General features: G+C 35.7%; 1 non-coding gene across 1 annotated transcript; it reads right to left on the bottom strand.

Moving 5' to 3' along the window:
• Positions 1–286: 286 nt before the first annotated feature.
• Positions 287–449, bottom strand: LOC135034540 (U1 spliceosomal RNA). The gene has a single exon (XR_010229715.1). It is a non-coding gene; the product is annotated as a U1 spliceosomal RNA (small nuclear RNA).
• Positions 450–8,181: the final 7,732 nt, after the last annotated feature.

The following is an 8,181-nucleotide window of genomic DNA, read 5'->3' as shown; positions in this document are numbered from 1 at the left end:
TCCCATGATGAGTGAGTGCTTCAGGATCTCTTGCACTTACATGGGCTATTAACCAAAAGGTTCCCACCCAGTGATGTAATTGACCTTGTGATCAGATTTTGGTGATCTTTAAGTAGACAAGTCAAAATTTCAAACCCCCTCTTATGGTGTAGGGTACCTGGCCTTCTCTGACGTAATCAGAGTTAGATTTAATTAAGGTGCACAAGGGCATAGAAGGGAGCGGTTTAAGAAAAGAGAAGTGGAAACAGACAGCAAACTAGGCTGGAGAGAGACCTGAGACAAAGAGATCTGAATTATACGAGAGCCGACCAGGGGAAACACAAATTATGCAGTCAAGTTTCCCACATTTGGGGAAATCGCAGGAGCAGCACACCCAGATTGCAATGGGTGAGCCTTTCCCTGGGAGAAGCACCTTCCTGATCATAGTATCTCACCTGGCAGGTAAGTAGGAGTTGGGCTAGTGCTGGGGAGGGTCGCTGCTCGGGTACCCCCCTGTCAAGTGAAGGAGATCCAACTGAGGCAGCACAAGGGAACTCTCGAAAGAAGAACAAGGCTAGAGGAAGATCTGAGACAAAGAAATCTGACTTTTACCAGAGCTGACCAGAGGAAAGCACAAACACAGTACCCCACTACCACCAGGAAACATTAACGCCACTGCATCCTTGCTGCTTTCTCATGTGGAAGTCTATTTAATGTGAAAACAAGGTGATATCTAATTAGCACACAGAAAAGAAAATTAAGTGAATTTTTGAAAGAAAACAATACTGTCAATATACTATTAAAACAAATTAAAATGGTAAAAGTTATTGTACTTTAAGTAAAAATAAAAGAGCAAAAATATCAATCCCAGTTTTGGATTACTTTAATTAACAAAAAAAATGCATATAGCAGAGGATAGTTTCAATCTTTCTACCTCTGGGTTATGGGCCCAGCATGCTTCCATTGCAGTACTCTGCTGCACATGTAAGTGCAAGAGATCCTGAAGCACTCACTCATCATGGGAAAGTACCAATGTGTTTCTTCATTGGTTGATGGCAGAAACATCTTACAAAAACACTCCAGATTATTGACTTTTTAAAGTTTTTCTAGGAAACGTTCTAGATGATTGTTTATTAGCCTTTGTCAGTATGTAATTTTGCAAAGTGTCGCTGTGGCGCAATCAGTTAGTGTGTATGGCTATTAACCAAAAGGTTGGTGGTTCAATCCCACCCAGGGATGTAATTGACTTTGTTATCAGATTTTGGTGATCTTTAAGTAGACAAGTCAAAATTTCAAACCCCCTGTTATGGTGTTAGGTATTTAGACTTCTCTGATGTAATCAGAGTTAGATTTGATTCAGTGATTTTATAAAAACAGCTAGGAAGCACAATTTAGCAGTGGGTTGCAAAGAAAAAGAAATATGCTGGCAAAAAAAATCCAATTGAGTGATTAAACAGCTCTTGGATGGTTTTTCACCTATTACTAAATTAAACTTGCTTCATTGGAAAGGCAGCAAGATGCATCCTCATTTCAATATCTACTGAAATAATACAGGTTGACACCAGGAAACATTAACGCCACTGCATCCTTGCTGCTTTCTCATGTGGAAGTCTGTTTAATGTGAAAACAAGGTGATATCTAATTAGCACACAGGTAAGGAATTAAGAAAATCTTTATTAAAGGGTGAAGATGTTTCTCACAAAATCGTTGCCCCAATGCATCATTGAAATTCAAGCTGGAAAGATGATTTTAATATATCACTTGTACATTTTGTATTGCTCTTCTGGTGACAATGTAGTTTGTTTTTGTCAATTACCATTTTAATAATCGGGTAAAGAAAATTAATTGGATTTTTGAAAGAAAACAATACTGTCAATATACTATTAAAACAAATTAAAATGGTAAAAGTTATTGTACTTTAAGTAAAAATAAAAGAGCAAAAATATCAATCCCAGTTTTGGATTACTTTAATTAACAAAAAAAAATGCATATAGCAGAGGATAGTTTCAATCTGCCTACCTCTGGGTTATGGACCCAGCATGCTTCCATTACAGTACTCTGCTGCACATGTAAGTGCAAGAGGTCCTGAAGCACTCACTTATCATGGGAAAGTTCCAATGTGTTTCTTTATTGGTTGATGGAAGAAACATCTTACAAAAACTCTCCACATTATTGACTTTTTAAAATGTTTCTAGGAAACGTTCTAGATGAATGCTTATTAGCATTTGTCAGTATGTACTTTTGCAAAGTGTCGCTGTGGCGCAATCAGTCTGTGTGTATGGTTATTAACTAAAAGGTTGGTGGTTCAATCCCACCCAGGGACGTAATTGACCTTGTTATCAGATTTTGGTGATCTTTAAGTAGACAAGTCAAAATTTCAAACCCCCTTTTATGGTGTAGGGTACCTGGCCTTCTCTGATGTAATCAGAGTTAGATTTGATTCAGTGATTTTATAAAAACAGCTAGGAAGCACAATTTAGCAGTGAGTTGCAGAGAAAAAGAAATATGCTGGCAAAAAAATCCAATTGAGTGATTAAACAGCTCTTCATTTTCTGGCTTTATTTTTATGCTAACAAATTTGTTCTCTGAAAAGTGTCCACAAAGCCAAGTCTCTGATTAACACCTTTGTAGGGATGGTTTTTCACCTATTACTAAATTAAACTTGCTTCATTGGAAAGGCAGCAAGATGCATCCTCATTTCAATGTCTACTGAAATAATACAGGTTGACACCAGGAAACATTAACGCCACTGCATCCTTGCTGCTTTCGCATGTGGAAGTCTGTTTAATGTGAAAACAAGGTGATATCTAATTAGCACACAGGTAAGGAATTAAGAAAATCTTTATTTAAGGGTGAAGATGTTTCTCACAAAATCGTTGCCCCAATGCATCATTGAAATTCAAGCTGGAAAGATGATTTTAATATATCACTTGTACATTTTGTATTGCTCTTCTGGTGACAATGTAGTTTGTTTTTGTCAATTACCATTATAAAAATAGGGTAAAGAAAATTAAGTGGATTTTTGAAAGAAAACAATACTGTCAATATACTATTAAAACAAATTAAAATGGTAAAAGTTATTGTACTTTAAAGTAAAAATAAAAGAGCAAAAATATCAATCCCAGTTTTGGATTACTTTAATTAACAATAAAAAATGCATATAGCAGAGGATAGTTTCAATCTGCCTACCTCTGGGTTATGGGCCCAGCATGTTTCCAATGCAGTACTCTGCTGCACATGTAAGTGCAAGAGATCCTGACGCACTCACTCATCATGGGAAAGTACCAATGTGTTTCTTCGTTGGTTGATGGAAGAAACATCTTACAAAAACTCTCCAGATTATTGACTTTTTAAAGTTTTTCTAGGAATCGTTCTAGATGAATGCTTATTAGCCTTTGTCAGTATGAAAGTTTGCAAAGTGTCTCTGTGGCGCAATCGGTTAGTGTGTTTGGTTATTAATCAAAGGGTTGGTGGTTCAATCCCACCCAGGGATGTAATTGACCTTATTATCAGATTTTGGTGATCTTTAAGTAGACTAGTCAAAATTTCAAACCCCCTCTTATGGTGTAGGGTACCTGGCCTTCTCTGATGTAATCAGAGTTAGATTTGATTAAGTGATTTTATAAAAAAACAGCTAGGAAGCACAATTTAGCAGTGGGTTGCAGAGAAAAAGAAATATGCTGGCAGAAAAATCCAATTGAGTGATTAAACTGCTCTTCATTTTCTGGCTTTATTTTTATGCTAACTAATTTGTTCTCTGAAAAGTGTCCACAAAGCCAAGTGTCTGATTAACATCTTTGTAGGGATGGTTTTTCACCTATTACTAAATTAAACTTGCTTCATTGGAAAGGCAGCAAGATGCATCCTCATTTCAATATCTACGGAAATAATACAGGTTGACACCAGGAAACATTAACGCCACTGCATCTTTGCTGTTTTCTCATGTGGAAGTCTGTTTAATGTGAAAACAAGGTGATATCTAATTAGCACACAGGTAAGGAATTAAGAAAATCTTTATTTAAGGGTGAAGATGTTTCTCACAAAATCGTTGCCCCAATGCATCATTGAAATTCAAGCTGGTAAGATGATTTTAATATATCACTTGTACATTTTGTATTGCTCTTCTGGTGACAATGTAGTTTGTTTTTGTCAATTACCATTTTAATAATCGGGTAAAGAAAATTAATTGGATTTTTGAAAGAAAACAATACTGTCAATATACTATTAAAACAAATTAAAATGGTAAAAGTTATTGTACTTTAAGTAAAAATAAAAGAGCACAAATATCAATCCCAGTTTTGGATTACTTTAATTAACAAAAAAAATGCATATAGCAGAGGATAGTTTCAATCTGCCTACCTCTGGGTTATGGACCCAGCATGCTTCCATTACAGTACTCTGCTGCACATGTAAGTGCAAGAGATCCTGAAGCACTCACTCATCATGGGAAAGTACCAATGTGTTTCTTCATTGGTTGATGGAAGAAACATCTTACAAAAACTCTCCAGATTATTGACTATTTAAAGTTTTTATAGGAAACGTTCTAGATGAATGCTTATTAGCCTTTGTCAGTAAGTACTTTTGCAAAGTGTCGCTGTGGCGCAATCAGTTAGTGTGTATGGCTATTAACCAAAAGGTTGGTGGTTCAACCCCACCCAGGGACGTAATTGACCTTGTTATCAGATTTTGTTGATCTTTAAGTAGACAAGTCAAAATTTCGAAAACCCCTGTTATGGTGTAGGGCAGGCATTCCCAACCGCGGTCCTCAAGGCACACCAACAGTGCAGGTTTTAGTGATATCCAGGCTTCAGCACAGATGGTTAAATCAAAATAACTGAGGTACTAATTAAGTCACCTGTGTTCAAGCCTGGATTTCACTAAAACCAGGACTGTTAGTGTGCCTTGAGGACCGTGGTTGGGAAACACTGGTGTAGGGTACCTGGCCTTCTCTGATGTAATCAGAGTTAGATTTGATTCGGTGATTTTATAAAAACAGCTAGGAAGCACAATTTAGCAGTGGGTTGCAGAGAAAAAGAAATATGCTGGCAAAAAAATCCAATTGAGTGATTAAACAGCTCTTCATTTTCTGGCTTTATTTTTATGCTAACAAATTTGTTCTCTGAAAAGTGTCCACAAAGCCAAGTATCTGATTAACATCTTTGTAGGGATGGTTTTTCACCTATTACTAAATTAAACTTGCTTCATTGGAAAGGCAGCAAGATGCATCCTCATTTCAATATCTACTGAAATAATACAGGTTGACACCAGGAAACATTAACGCCACTGCATCCTTGCTGCTTTCTCATGTGGAAGTCTGTTTAATGTGAAAACAAGGTGATATCTAATTAGCACACAGGTAAGGAATTAAGAAAATCTTTATTTAAGGGTGAAGATTTTTCTCACAAAATCGTTGCCCCAATGCATCATTGAAATTCAAGCTGGAAAGATGATTTTAATATATCACTTGTACATTTTGTATTGCTCTTCTGGTGACAATGTAGTTTGCTTTTGTCAATTACCATTTTAATAATCGGGTAAAGAAAATTAATTGGATTTTTGAAAGAAAACAATACTGTCAATATACTATTAAAACAAATTAAAATGGTAAAAGTTATTGTACTTTAAGTAAAAATAAAAGAGCAAAAATATCAATCCCAGTTTTGGATTACTTTAATTAACAAAAAAAATGCATATAGCAGAGGATAGTTTCAATCTGCCTACCTCTGGGTTATGGACCCAGCATGCTTCCATTACAGTACTCTGCTGCACATGTAAGTGCAAGAGATCCTGAAGCACTCACTCATCATGGGAAAGTACCAATGTGTTTCTTCATTGGTTGATGGAAGAAACATCTTACAAAAACTCTCCACATTATTGACTTTTTAAAATGTTTCTAGGAATCGTTCTAGATGAATGCTTATTAGTCTTTGTCAGTATGTACTTTTGCAAAGTGTCGCTGTGGCGCAATCAGTTAGTGTGTAAGGCTATTAACCAAAAGGTTGGTGGTTCAATCCCACCCAGGGACTTAATTGACCTTGTTATCAGATTTTGGTGATCTTTAAGTAGACAAGTCAAAATTTCAAACCCCCTGTTATGGTGTAGGGTACCTGGCCTTCTCTGATGTAATCAGAGTTAGATTTGATTTAGTGATTTTATAAAAACAGCTAGGAAGCACAATTTAGCAGTGAGTTGCAGAGAAAAAGAAATATGCTGGCAAAAAAATCCAATTGAGTGATTAAACAGCTCTTCATTTTCTGGCTTTATTTTTATGCTAACAAATTTGTTCTCTGAAAAGTGTCCACAAAGCCAAGTCTCTGATTAACATCTTTGTAGGGATGGTTTTTCACCTATTACTAAATTAAACTTGCTTCATTGGAAAGGCAGCAAGATGCATCCTCATTTCAATGTCTACTGAAATAATACAGGTTGACACCAGGAAACATTAACGCCACTGCATCCTTGCTGCTTTCGCATGTGGAAGTCTGTTTAATGTGAAAACAAGGTGATATCTAATTAGCACACAGGTAAGGAATTAAGAAAATCTTTATTTAAGGGTGAAGGTGTTTCTCACAAAATCGTTGCCCCAATGCATCATTGAAATTCAAGCTGGAAAGATGATTTTAATATATCACTTGTACATTTTGTATTGCTCTTCTGGTGACAATGTAGTTTGTTTTTGTCAATTACCATTATAATAATAGGGTAAAGAAAATTAAGTGGATTTTTGAAAGAAAACAATACTGTCAATATACTATTAAAACAAATTAAAATGGTAAAAGTTATTGTACTTTAAGTAAAAATAAAAGAGCAAAAATATCAATCCCAGTTTTGGATTACTTTAATTAACAATAAAAAATGCATATAGCAGAGGATAGTTTCAATCTGCCTACCTCTGGGTTATGGGCCCAGCATGCTTTCATTGCAGTACTCTGCTGCACATGTAAGTGCAAGAGATCCTGAAGCACTCACTCATCATGCGAAAGTACCAATGTGTTTCTTCATTGGTTGCTGGAAGAAACATCTTACAAAAACTCTCCAGATTATTGATTTTTTAAAGTTTTTCTAGGAAACGTTCTAGATGAATGCTTATTAGTCTTTGTCAGTATGTACTTTTTGCAAAGTGTCTCTGTGGCGCAATCGGTTAGTGTGTTCAGCTATTAATCAAAAGGTTGGTGGTTCAATCCCTCCCAGGTACATAATTGACCTTGTGATCAGATTTTGGTGATATTTAAGTAGACAAGTCAAAATTGCAAACCCCCTGTTATGGTGTAGGGTACCTGGCCTTCTCTGATGTAATCAGGGTTAGATTTGATTAAGTGATTTTATTAAAAAACAGCTAGGAAGCACAATTTAGCAGTGGGTTGCAGAGAAAAAGAATAATGCTGGCAGAAAAATCCAATTGAGTGATTAAACAGCTCTTCATATTCTGGCTTTATTTTTATGATAACAAATTTGTTCTCTGAAAAGTGTCCACAAAGCCAAATATCTGATTAACATCTTTGTAGGGATGGTTTTTCACCTATTACTAAATTAAACTTGCTTCATTGGAAAGGCAGCAAGATGCATCCTCATTTCAATATCTACGGAAATAATACAGGTTGACACCAGGAAACATTAACGCCACTGCATCTTTACTGTTTTCTCATGTGGAAGTCTGTTTAATGTGAAAACAAGGTGATATCTAATTAGCACACAGGTAAGGAATTAAGAAAATCTTTATTTAAGGGTGAAGATGTTTCTCACAAAATCGTTGCCCCAATGCATCATTGAAATTCAAGCTGGAAAGATGATTTTAATATATCACTTGTACATTTTGTATTGCTCTTCTGGTGACAATGTAGTTTGTTTTTGTCAATTACCATTTTAATAATCGGGTAAAGAAAATTAAGTGGATTTTTGAAAGAAAACAATACTGTCAATATACTATTAAAACAAATTAAAATGGTAAAAGTTATTGTACTTTAAGTAAAAATAAAAGAGCAAAAATATCAATCCCAGTTTTGGATTACGTTAATTAACAAAAAAAAAATGCATATAGCAGAGGATAGTTTCAATCTGCCTACCTCTGGGTTATGGACCCAGCATGCTTCCATTACAGTACTCTGCTGCACATGTAAGTGCAGAAGATCCTGAAGCACTCACTCATCATGGGAAAGTACCAATGTGTTTCTTCATTGGTTGATGGAAGAAACATCTTACAAA

This window comes from Pseudophryne corroboree, unplaced genomic scaffold, assembly GCF_028390025.1.
Source record: "Pseudophryne corroboree isolate aPseCor3 unplaced genomic scaffold, aPseCor3.hap2 scaffold_584, whole genome shotgun sequence".
In the NCBI taxonomy this organism is placed as follows: domain Eukaryota; kingdom Metazoa; phylum Chordata; class Amphibia; order Anura; family Myobatrachidae; genus Pseudophryne; species Pseudophryne corroboree.
Note: the sequence above shows the minus strand (reverse complement) of the source record. Positions and strands in the feature narration are given on the sequence as shown.